General features: G+C 39.2%; 1 protein-coding gene across 21 annotated transcripts in view; it reads left to right on the forward strand.

Annotated features, from left to right (window-relative positions):
• The window catches only part of PARD3 (par-3 family cell polarity regulator), a 709,408-nt gene that overhangs the window by 325,858 nt on the left and 370,720 nt on the right, over positions 1-12,830 (forward strand). The gene's annotated exons all lie outside the window — the stretch shown is intronic.

The following is a 12,830-nucleotide window of genomic DNA, read 5'->3' on the forward strand; positions in this document are numbered from 1 at the left end:
GAGGCATATTAGAAATCCGTACTAATGTATGTATATTTTGTAAAATCAAATAAGATTGATCACCATCCCTACTTAATTCAGAGCAAAGGAAGGGAATCTAATTTTTCTATTTTTCCACACCTCGTTTGCTGTAATGAAAATGGCATTCTGCTTTGAATCATTTCAAGGAAATGATTTTCAATATTGTTGTCTGTGACATTTTGACAATTAAAATGCATTTCTTAAGCCTACTGGAAATGCTGCGATGCTTTTTCGTGTTTTCATTTTTTTTCCCCCCAGTGGTTCTGTCTGTGCTTGTTGCCTAGGAAACCACGACTGGGTTGAATTCTGTTTGCCTGGTTGTCTGACACACTGGCAGAGTTATGGATAAAGTTCTTGGCTTTAGAGTTGTAAAAGTGCTACTTAAATACTACAAAGGTTTTATCAATATTAAAGTGCTTTATCTCCTCAATTAAAAAGCAGCCAAGCATTTGTTTGTTTTTTTTTTTAACATGCTAAATAGAGAATTATTGTTTTCCTTGATTAACATTGGAATTTCCTATTTTGTATACAAATTTGCAATAGGATTTGAATTGTCACAGTGAGCTAGTTCTAAAGATAGCACTTTAATAAAAAAAATGCTTATATAAATTTGTTTACTTCCTTGGGGAGTCATGGACATGTATTATTATTCCCAAGGAGACAAACAGAAACATATTTCGTAAAAAAATTCAATAAGATGTTCGAAAATGCAGATTTCTTTGCCTTATATTTGATAAGTAGAAAAACAACTATTTCTTTATAACATTTTCAAATTACAGTTAGAAAGAAGTAGTGAAAAATCCCTCAGATCTTTTCTGAGTGATTAAAAGTTAATAGAACTGAGGGTATATAATTAATGGTGATTTAATTATACTTTTCTCTGGCTAAATTCAGTGTCCTATAACATTGCTTAATTCTAAAATAATTTTGGAGAGATGTATGTTTACACTGTCCTGTGACCACTAGCTCCAGGTAGCTGTAGAGGGCCTGAAATGAGCCAAGGATGACTAAATAGCCAATGTGGCTAGTGACTCTGTCATCTGAGGACTTGATGGAAATGCAGAGTCTTGGGCCCCATCCAGACCTACTCATTCAGAATCTATATTTTTAATGAGGTCCCTTTGGACTGATATGCAATACTGTCTCTTCTAGAGCAATAATTCCCAGTCTTGGCTGCATGTTACAATGACCTGAAAAGCTTGTGAAAGTAATTTTTGGGCTTCTTCCTAGACCAAATTTTCAGTATTTCTGGTGGGAGTCCTGGAACCAGCATTTTACAGAGTATCCCCACATGATTTTAATGGCTAGTGAAGTGTTAGAAGTGCATGTATTACTCAAAGAGTATACACACAACTGTGAAGTTTGGATGGGGAGGTCGTAAGCACTGCCCTGGATTTTCCACTTTTTGTTGAGGTTAATATAGGAGCAGTATAGGTAAGAGAGCGTTAGCCTGTACTGAGTGCTAATATCTTAAATTGACTAAACATTTGACTGAGAAGACTCTCACAGTGAAAATATACAAGACTGTATTGACAGGCTGTGTGCGGTGGCTCATGCCTATAATACCAGCACTTTGGAGGCAAAGATGATAGTGACATATTTTGTGAATGTATGGATTCAGGGCACCCAACACATTTCTGTTAATCCAAATAAATGCTCCTGACATAGATATGAAGCACAGCATTTGATTTTTGTGTACACACACACACACACACACGCACGCACGCATGCGCGCACACACACAGAGTAACATGCCCTTTCTTCAATGTACCATTCCCATTTCTTTTCACAAATCCCCTAATAAAATTGTGATGAATTTAGAAGTCTTATCTATTTGCTTGTCTTAGCTAAAGGGAACTTACTTCATTCCTAAAATTTTTTTCATGGCCTTTCTTTTTCCCTGTGAACGATTACGAGATCCAAGCATGAGATGAGTCATTGTCTAATGGACAGTGTCTTTTCTTCCAGGTCTGACTTGCAGTGTGGTTGAGTTCAGCTAACGTGCATTTACTGCACTCCTACTGTGTGAGGACAGTTATGGTAGATGTAGGTGAGAAAGGTGCAGATAAGCCAGAGTCTCTCTCTTTCAGTTCTTAATGTTCCAGGATTTCATGCTTACTGCATAGGAGGAACATGTTTCCTGTGGCTTGACTACTGAGATTTGGATTTTTATCCCCACCAATTGTTATTAGATTAACTTTTGCCAGGGTATCTTATCTCTGTAACACCAAGTCTTCCTACCTATAAAATGGGAATAGTAATAGAACCTATTTTATAGCCTTGTTCTGATGATTTGATCAGTCCTGGCATTAAGGTTCTTAGCATATACATAACCCATAGTAAATGCTCAACAAATGTTAGTGATTACAGACTTAATTGGCTTATTGTACATGATCAGGACCTGTTTACTTTTACATTACTCTTTCCTTAAGGAGGAGAATGAATGGTTTAGATTAGCTATGAAAGATCTCTGCACTTTGAAGGTAATATAAACAGACACGCAGCCATATGTTTCAGAGCCATGAAGCCTTATTGCCGCCTCGGAGCAACCAGTTGGTGCCAAATGGCTTTATTAATCGCCAGTGTGTACGGGGTTGTGTGGTAAGGAATTAATTTGAAACTGGAACAGTTAAGACAGAGAAAGGGATAATGAACCATTTGAATGTTTTTGAAGTGCTTCTATCATACTCCCCCTGTATTTTCAACTTACAGCAGGATCTGATCCTTCGTTTTCGTTCCTAGCACTGATCTCCTCATGGCGTAGTCTCTGTTCACACGTGTATTCTTTGTCCTCTCCTCATCAGAATGGCACATCCTGGAGGGATTATTAGCCTTCCAGGTTCCAATATTCTTCTGCCTTCTGTCTCAGCCTCCCAGGTAGCTGGGACTACAGGTTTGAGCCAGCAGGCCTAAGTATTTTTAGTAAAGACAGGGTTGCACTATGTTGGCCAGGCTGGTCTAGAACTTTTGACCTCGCGTGATCCGCCCGCCTCGGCCTCCCAGACTTCAGGGTTACAGGCTTGAGCCAGCGGGCCCAGATACTTGTCTTTGAAAGAATGAGTATTTTTTTTGTTTCGTTTTGGTTTTTTTGTTTGTTTTTGAGACAGAGTCTTGCTCTGTCACCAGGCTGGAGTGCAGTGGCGCAATCTCGGTTCACTGCCACCCCCGCCTCCTGGGTTCAAGCGATTCTTCCGCCTCAGCCTCCCGAGTAGCTGGGACCACAGGCGCGTGCCACCACGCCCGGCTAATTTTTTGTATTTTTAGTAGAGACGGGGTTTCACTGTGTTGGCCAGGATGGTCTGGAATTCTTGACCCTGTGATCCGCCCGCCTGGGCCTCCCAAAGTGCTGGGATTACAGGCGTGAGACACCGCGCCCGGCCAAGAATGACTTTTAAACCTCGCTAGAAAGGTTTTAGTGCGGCTGGACCACGGGTGGGGCGGGGCCTGGCGCAGGGCATGCTGGGCCTGGCGCAGGGCATGCTGGGCCTGGCGCAGGGCATGCTGGGCCTGGCGCAGGGCATGCTGGGCCTGGCGCAGGCCATGCTGGGAACCTGGTGGACGGCCACCATGCCGAGAGAGGCATGGTCCTCATGATTCAGTGCCCCTGCACCACCATCTTCACAGATGCCAACGTGCCTAGCATGGTGTTTGATCTGAAGTGCATTGTCAAGGGCTTCCGAAGCGGCTGGACAAGATGTTGGAAAGACGCTGAGCGAGTGTGCCTTCACCAGCCAAAGTGCACCACCATAGCACTGCCCACCGCCCTTAGCAAGGGAGGGCCCTGCGCATCCCGCCGCCGTTAGGAAGCCCCAGGACGCAGGAAGCAGTGCCCATGAGCAAGCCGTGTGCAGAGGGCGCTCTGCCTGAACGCCAGAGACCCACTTTCCACAGTCAAAGAGATTTAGATGTCAGAGTTGAAAAAGGGTTTTAGTGCCATGAAGATTCATGCTCATCCGGGTGTGGTGGGCCGTGCCTGTGGTCCCAGCTGCTCAGGAGACAGTGAGGGGAAGATCCCTTGAGCCTGGGAGGTCGAGGCTGCAGTGAGCCCAGATCGCGCCGCTGCACTCCAGCTTGGACGACAGAGCGAGAGCTTGTCTAAAAAAAAAAAAAAAAAAATTCATGTGCAAGATGAAAAGCCCAGCTCTGACCAAAATGAAGTATAGACATGGGAGTGGAAGTTTAACACCTCAGAGTTATACAGAGGCTTGCTGCTGTGAAGTAGTTGTTGATGGTCAACATACACTGGGATAATTATAAAATCTTGTAAAGCGCAGGAGCTTCAAACATACATCCTGAAGTGACAGAAAACTGGCAAATAAAATTGGCAAATCGCTAGTCCCCAGGTAAGAGAAAAAGATTACGCTTTTATATAGTATTGTGGAGTAAACGTTATAATAATAAATGGGGAAATAATGCTCATGGAAAGTTAACTTGACAGTTACTGCTGTACTTGAATCCTTAATAAAATAATAGAAGACAAATGTCAAAGGAGAGGGCATTGAGCATTTAGAGAATATCTTAAATGCAATCAATGGTCAATGTCAGTTTTTGAAAGACAAATTACTTGTTAGGCGAAGTTATAATTTTAAAATTTAATTACATGATTGTTGAACTAAATTGGTAAAGTGGAAGTGATATGAGGAATTTGGCTCACGTATACATATAAAATTATATGTGAAGAATTAATTTAGATTGACTCTTACTGAGATATTCTCATAAGGGAGTCATCACTGCATGAAGGACGCTAGTGCAAAATTAATAGTTTAAAAAAAAAAACAAAACAGTAAAACCTGAATGGGATTTCTAGCCAGGGAGTTTATCACCAGTATTTGAAGCAGCAATCCTTTGTCCTTTTGCCAGTAGAAAACCCTTTTTGTCATTCTCTGGAGCCTTCCAACATCCCTAACATCTCTAATTGTTTCTTTACTACAGAGATTGCCCTTCAATACTTGAGACAATCAAGGACAGAGGTAGATGGAAGGACAGAGGTAGATGGAAGTCATATATCTCTGGATGGAAATCATTCATTTTCTTTATTTGTATAGTAACACTTTAACAAACATTTTCTTATTGTCCTTTGCTGGACTAAAAACTGGGGGTAGAATAACAAAATTTAATGAGGGTGACAGATGAGAAAGTAACAGATCTAACAAGTGAAATTAAGCATGATTTCACTTAGGCTGTAGAAACCTTTTAGACCTCTCAGAGATGGCAATGTCCACCCGGCCAACCTTAAAGAAGACGGTGGGTGAGAAGAGGGCCCAGGAGAGAGAACTGGAAACCGTCTTTGGGCTTCTGTAGTTGCAGAGTGTTCCAGTTGAGTGTAAGCGTGCAGATTCATTGTTTGTCTCACACAGGGTACTCTAATGGTATTGTGCCCCAAGTAGACTGAGGATTCTGAGGTATGATGTCTGATTTGTGGTTTAGAAAAGGTATCATACATGAGTGTTTTATAGAGGATGAGTTGGAGACGGCCAAGCCAGGAGGGATACAAATGATGAGGGTCTGTGACTGCCAGTATGAAGTTCACATTTCAAAAAATCACAGGTGATTTTAAATATATATATATAGATAGATTTATATATAAAGTAAATATACATTCTAAGTATATATTTATATGTAAATATATAGATATATAAATTTTAAATATATAGAGATGTTTATAAAGTGTATATATTTATATATTATATATCTATATATGGATTTATATGTAATAGATCTATATATGATAGGTCTATATATAATCTGTATAAAGATTATATACATATATTTATAGATATATGCATTTATATATTTATATATTATATATAATGTATAATTAATTATATATATCTCTATAGATAATATGTGTGTGTGTGTGTATATATATATATATTTAAAAAGTGTAACATAGCCTTGCTGCTCAGAGTCTCAAAAGGGTGGTGGTCACTCAGACCAGCAGCACTGATGTCACTAGGACATTGAAATGCAGAATTTCATGTATTACCCAGCCAAGACCTACTGAAGCTCTTTAACAAGATTCCTAGGTGATTTCTGTGCACATCAACCTTCGAGAGTCCTATCTATAAAAACTATCTATTGGATGCTGTGCTTATTACCTGGGCAGCAAAATAATCTGTACGCCAAACTCTGTGTCATGAAATTTACCTGTATTAGAAACCTGCAGATCTACCCCTGCAGCCAAAGTAAAAGTTTAAAATAAAAATAAAATATCGAAATACATCTATTAAAAAAGTGAATCGGGAATATTTTTGTTCCTGACTGATACGTCTTAGCCAACTTTAAAACATTTTGTTCCTACTTTGTTGGTGTGTGTGTGTGTGTGTGTGTGTTTGTGTCTGTATGTGTGTATGTCTAGAGTGGATGAGTTGTTAAAATGAATAGTCAATACTTGTCCTCCAGCTGAATAACTGGCTGATGCTATGAAAAGTAGAAACAGTCCAGACGTGGTGTCTTAGGCCTGTAATCACAGCACTTTGGGAGGTCAAGGCAGGTGGAGCACCTGAGGTCAGGAGTTTCAGAGCAGCCTGACTAACATGGAGAAACCCCGTCTCTACTAAAAATACAAAATTAGCCAGACGTGGTGGCAGGCACCTGTAATTCCAGCTACTTGAGAGGCTGAGGCAGGAGAATAGTTTCAACCCGGGAGGCTGAGGTTGCAGTGAGCCGAGATCAGGCAATTGCACTCCAGGCCGGGCAACAAGAGCGAAACTCTGTATCAGAAAAAAAAAAAAAAAAAAAGGAAAACAAAAAGTAAAAGCAGGTTGGGTGTGGTGGTTCATGCTGGTAATTTTAAGGCTTTGGGAGGCTTGGAGGTTGAGACCAGCCTTGAGGCCAGGAGTTTGAAACCAGCCTGGGCCACACTGAAATCCTATTTTTATAAAAAATAAAATAATAATTAGCTAGGAGTAGTGGTGGCTATCTATAGTCTCAGTTATTGGTGTGACTGAGGCTGGAGTAGCATTAAGCCCAGGAGTTCGAGTCTGCAGGGAGCTGTGATCCTGCACTGCACTCCAGCCTGGGTGGTGGAGCAAGACCTTATTAAAAAAAAAAAAAAGAAAAAAAGAGAAGCAAGGTGCAATGGGAGAAAGAGGCAGAGGACTAGTACATCTGAGCTGGATCTTTTCCTTTCATCCATCCTGTACACCTGCCTGCTCTGCTCCATATGCCAAAAGGCCTGCCTCTCATACTGACCAGGCTCTGTGCCCTCTGCCTTGTGCCTGCAAAGACTGCAGCAACAGGGCATTGATGGAAGTGGGAAGATGGAAAAGGCAGGCTTATTCAGCCTTCCTGGCTGTGGCTCATGTGTAGCTGTGGCCCTCCGGGGAATGTCACAGCTCCCCTTGCCTCATGTGAGCAGAGGGTGCTGTAACCTTTGCTGTCAATCCTTTATCTTGACATGTATTAGAAACAGTCTTTCCACTAAACTTTTCTCAAAGACCCCTTTCTGAGCCCACCACCCATCTGATGTGTTGGAAGAGGTGGTGTCATTTGAGGAGTACTTGTAGGGCATAGGACACACTGAAGTAGGTGGAGAGGAGGGAAGAGTTTCCTGGTAACAGAAGTTGCAGTGCTGGTGAGCCGTGCAGTTGTCTATTATGGAGGATGTTCAGGGAGCTGTCCGTGTGGACAGGCCGCTGGCTACCAGCAGTGGCTGTGGAGGTTGAGCATTGGGTGATAAGAAGAATATTTTAGGAAACAGTGTTAGAAAGGCACCCTAAGTCTCAATTGTGGCAGGCCGCGATATTGAGAATTTGCACCTGGGATTTTGCTTAACTCTGTGCTTTAAAAAAATTTAAATTTGAGCTAATTATAAAATTTCATGCCGTTATAAGAAAAGATACAGAGAAATTCACTTTATGTTTATTGTTTATGTTTATGTTTATTGTTTCCCTCAATGGTAAGATTTTGAGAAAAGTTCCTGTTCTGTCATAACCAGCATATTAACATTCACATAACATTCATATACAGCCTTTATATAAAAATATATACAGTCTTATTCAGATTTCCTCACTTGTACTCAGGTGAGTATTTCGAGTGAGAGTTTTTGATTAGGGTGGTTATATTGTCAGTTTCAGAGTGAGAATTCTAATGTTATAAATTTAATTTGCCTGAGAAAAATGCTTGGCTTTTGAGTGGAAACAATATGTCATTAGAAAATCGAATATATATTTTTTCCTTGACTTTGTTTTCTCTCCTTATGTGTCTGGGATTCAGTGCAACCATTGAAAACATCCTGTTATCTACAGAAATGTATCTTAAACTTACCAAGAAATTACGTCTTTTCAAGTGCAATATAGGCATTTTGTACTTTTGATATGTCTTAGTTTTTTCTGGACAGCAGTGTGATCAGATCTGAATTGTACAGGACAGGGAGTCAGTTACCAAATGCTGTGGGCGCATCTGAGTCTCTTTGGAGCATAGTGACCTTCGACCTAACTCTCAATATATTATGTGGTGCTCAGTGCACTTACCTGTAAAATGTAATATTTCAGGTTATTACTAAGCATCTTCCAACCATAGTATCCTGTATTTATTGATTATGTAGAAAAACTAGTTAATTACAAGGTGATAAAACTCAATTTTATATCCTACTCTTTGAGTCATCTGTTGTTCTTCAAAGCTTATTTCTTGCCTTGTCTTCCACAAATTTCTTCCCAGGATGCTACCCAAGTAAGTGAAATATGGATAAATACTTTTATGAAAAGGAGTAACACATATCTGAAGGTCAGTTTTGCAATTGTGATGACAGGTTTGTGTCACCACGGCACGTGTTAATAACTTGATTCTCCCATGGTTAGATGTCTCTTTAGGAAATGTATAATTCCCTGAAGATGGGGGAGAGACAGTTTTCATTTTGCATGAAGAGTAATTTTGCTGTTTGCCTCGTAAGTTCTAAGTGCACACATGTAAGTGTGTATTATATTTAGATTCAGTTAAATACCTTAATAATTTATGACCATCGTCTTGGCAGAGATTTATTCATTAAGTGGTTAACAATTGTTTTTTAATTTTTATTTTTTCTTTTACACGAAAAAAACATGGACAATACTAAGTGGTTAAATAATTTAAAAAACACTTGAAGAATGAAGAAAGAGAGGCATTGGGCAAGTTGATGAGAAGAAAGGGTGGGATATTTAACAGTTAAAAATGTCTATGTCTGCTCTTTGGTGGTTTGCTCTAATTCATAATTGGATTCACCATTCCTTCCACTTATTTAAAAGGCACCTTACCCAGAGAGAGACATCAATATTTACAGTACATTAGTGCCATGGAGAGTTTCAGAGCTTATGATGAGGGTTTATTGCTGTTTTATCCCCTCTTCAAAGCAATGTACACATCAAACAGTCTTCGTCATCATTCTGAACTCAGTGACATCGCGCCAATTGCTCTGTGCTTCCTGCAGCAGCATAATTATTGAAGATCCATGTCTTTGAATTTTTTAAAATATTTCAGAGGTTATACTTTGAAAATCTGTATATTAAATAAATCAGAAGATTATGGGATTAGAAAGTTTATCATGTTTTAAAATGCAAGGAATGGCTATAATAGTGACTGACCAAATTACCTTAAATCGAGAAGCTCCTATTATTTCTAATTGCTGTAATGAACACAAATTACATCAGATTATTAGTAATGCTGAAATAGGCCATGGGCCCCAGAAATATAACAAATCATAGGTGAGAAGATTGTGTTTTATTCATCCGAGGCCAACACAAAATTACCTTCTTTATGCAATATTATATTTAGTCAGGACAGTTAGAGGTGGGAAACCTTTTAGATAATCTGGAAGTTGTGTTTCATGATTCATTTTGTTAAGGCCAGATGTTTATACAAATGTCTTTCCTTTAAGGTGAAACTCGTGAAAAGACCTCATGCCATTTGTGGCATGGCTACCATGGAACCATTCTCTAGAACTCTGTGTTGCTTGTCATATTTTGACTTGTTTGGAGCTACCCTGAGGAATGGCTGCTGGGACTGCTTTGAAATGCTTTTATGTTTTTTTCTAATACATTTTTCATAAATTGTTATACATTCTGTCAGGATGAGGTTTGGTAGATGATCACTGATTGGGGGTGTATGAACATATGTGAACTCACACCTTTTTGGTATTAAAGGGAACTTCTAAAACCAGTAGTGCAGCCTCTGAATTTATAAATTAGGGATGGAGGCCCAGAGAGGCGACTGATGTGCCAGGATCACAGGTCTAGGCCAGTGGTTCTTGCATGTGATCTCTGGGCCCTAAGGGACCACTAAGATTATTTCAAGAAGGCTATAAGGGCAATGGTATTTTCAGAGTTTTATGATAACCTGTTCTGTGGTGTTCACTGGGTTGACATCTACATCAGTGGTGGCCACACCCTGAGGGGCAAAAATGTAGATCACTTGGCACAAATCAAGACATTGACACGAAATTTATTCTTCACCTCACACACACGCAGTTTTTTAAAAAACCCATTTCACCCACTTTTTAATGAAGAAGCAAAATTAATTACTTAAAACCTGACCCTTTAATACACAATTTAACATTTCGTGTGATAATGTAGGCATAAAACACTTTTCCAACATATGGAAGCTCAGTAGTTCCTTTTAAAATTTTAATTTAATTTTATTTTTGTTGAGGTAAGGCCTCACTGTGTTGCCTAGGTTGGCCTCGAGCTCCTGGGCTCAAGCGATCTTTTTGCTTCAGCCTCCCTGAGTAGCTGATTTTACATTCGTGAACCATCATGCCCAGCTTCTCGGTGGTTGTCTTGAGAAATACTTTTATGCGAAGGCTTGATTTACATGCTGAGGTTTTTTCATGGAACAGTGTTTTTGTTTGAAGTACGGACAGAAAAGCTGGTTGTTCAGACTTGAGTATCTGGTAGAGAGTTTCGTAAAAATGAGTGACACAAGCCTGTCACTACAAGGCAAAAAAAATGGGCAGTGTTTGTTGCTAAAGATAAAATTCAAACTTTCTAGTGAAAATTAGGTTTTGGAAAACTTATGTCCCACTGTGAGCATGACTGCTTCCCAGTACATAAAGACATTCCTGATTAAATTGGCAGAGATATTAACCTGTGATTTTCTGAAATAAAGAAATGTATCAACATTTGGAAGATTGACATAACTTATTAATTAATGGTTTCCAAATGATTAATGTTATGGAATTTTTCGTGGGTAGAAGATTCATACAAAGTGTGAGACAGACAAATAGATTTTAATGTAACAAAGAAAATTTCACATCCATACTGCAGCTGACTTTTGAAAAGCCACCATTGGTCAACTTATGGTGTGGTATCAGAGAAGAAAATCCAATATTTTCTGGAAAAGCTATTACGATATTATTCCCTCTTTAAGCTACATATTTGTGAAGTTCTTTTTTTCCTCTATACACTTTTTCATATGGCAGCTGAGAATACATAAGCAGATATGAGAATCCAGATGTCTTCTATTAAGCAAAATGTAAAACATTGCTGGTCTTTCCACTGAATGTGCTTTGTTTTATAAAATACAATTTTCATAAAATTAGTTTGTGTTAACATATGATGGGTTTTATTATTATTAAAGTGATTTAATAAATAGATATTTTAAAGTTGTTCTCATTTTCACTCCTAAAATGGTAAATATCATTAGCTCTAGCCTTATATACACAAAAATGCTTTGAGGTCATCCATTTTTAGAGTGTCAGCATTTGGGAACCACCGAATCTAGTCCTGTTTTCTTGGAGACATGCTTTCCTAGATTCTATGTAGTACTTCCTCCATTTAACAGTAGTTTTTTTCCTTTTCCTATCTTAACATTTGTGAAATTTGGATGCCTGTTGTTACCATATATGTTTATGGCTAATGTAACATTCCTTCCTCTTCCCAAAATGAAATCATGCTATGACTTAAAATCAGGATATGATTTTTAATTGCATCATTCTAGGAAAACAACAAAATTCTTCTTTTTTAAAAAACTGAAACTAACATTTGTATTCACAGGTAGCTAGAAATGGAACTTAATAGATCTGATTTGATAATTTGTGATTAATGATTGAGCGCTGACTTGGGAGCTTGAAGTCTTGACCGGAGAACTGACTTTTCGTGTTATATCTCTGAGCCTCAGCTTACGTATATGTGATGTGGGTCACATGTTTTTCCATGTGTCTAATGTAGTGCCTTATTTAAAGAAAAAAATTTCATATCCCTCTATTTGGTGGGTTCTAACACAGCATTACTAAACTGTATGTGCTCGTACTTGTTTGTGTGTGTGAAAACTGCATAAAATGCCTTATAATTTTCATGCAATCACAAAAAGAAGAAGAAATCATAAACCAATACACATCCAGATATGTAACATATACCCATCAGATACACATCATTGTGAGAGTTAAAGATGTCTTGTGGAGTCTAAATCGTAGGCGGTATGAACCTAGACATGTCCTGGGGTGACATGGGGTCTTTTTATTTGGACCTGGTTATGCTGCCTTTATGTACTATGATGACTCAGGTCTTGCAGCACTTCTAAACATAAGAAAACCTTGATTTCAACATCATTATGATATCATTTGGCATTCTTTGATGAGAACATGCCGTTGACTTCTTTTGAATGACTGATGGGGCCAGTTTGGACTGACAGGGCCTTGCTCTGTTGCCCAGGCTGGAGTGCAGTAGTACAGTCACGGCTCACTGCAGGCTTCAACTTTTGGGCGCAAGTGATCTTCCTACCTAAGACTTCTGAGCAGCTGGGACTGATGCAGGACATGTGAGCCCCACAGTGGGCCTTAGCCCATAAGGGTCCTCGACTTTGCCCAGGTAAAGACTTTAAGGGTGAACTGGGGCTAG

This window comes from Cebus imitator, unplaced genomic scaffold, assembly GCF_001604975.1.
Source record: "Cebus imitator isolate Cc_AM_T3 unplaced genomic scaffold, Cebus_imitator-1.0 Scaffold92, whole genome shotgun sequence".
NCBI classification, from domain to species: Eukaryota; Metazoa; Chordata; class Mammalia; order Primates; family Cebidae; genus Cebus; species Cebus imitator.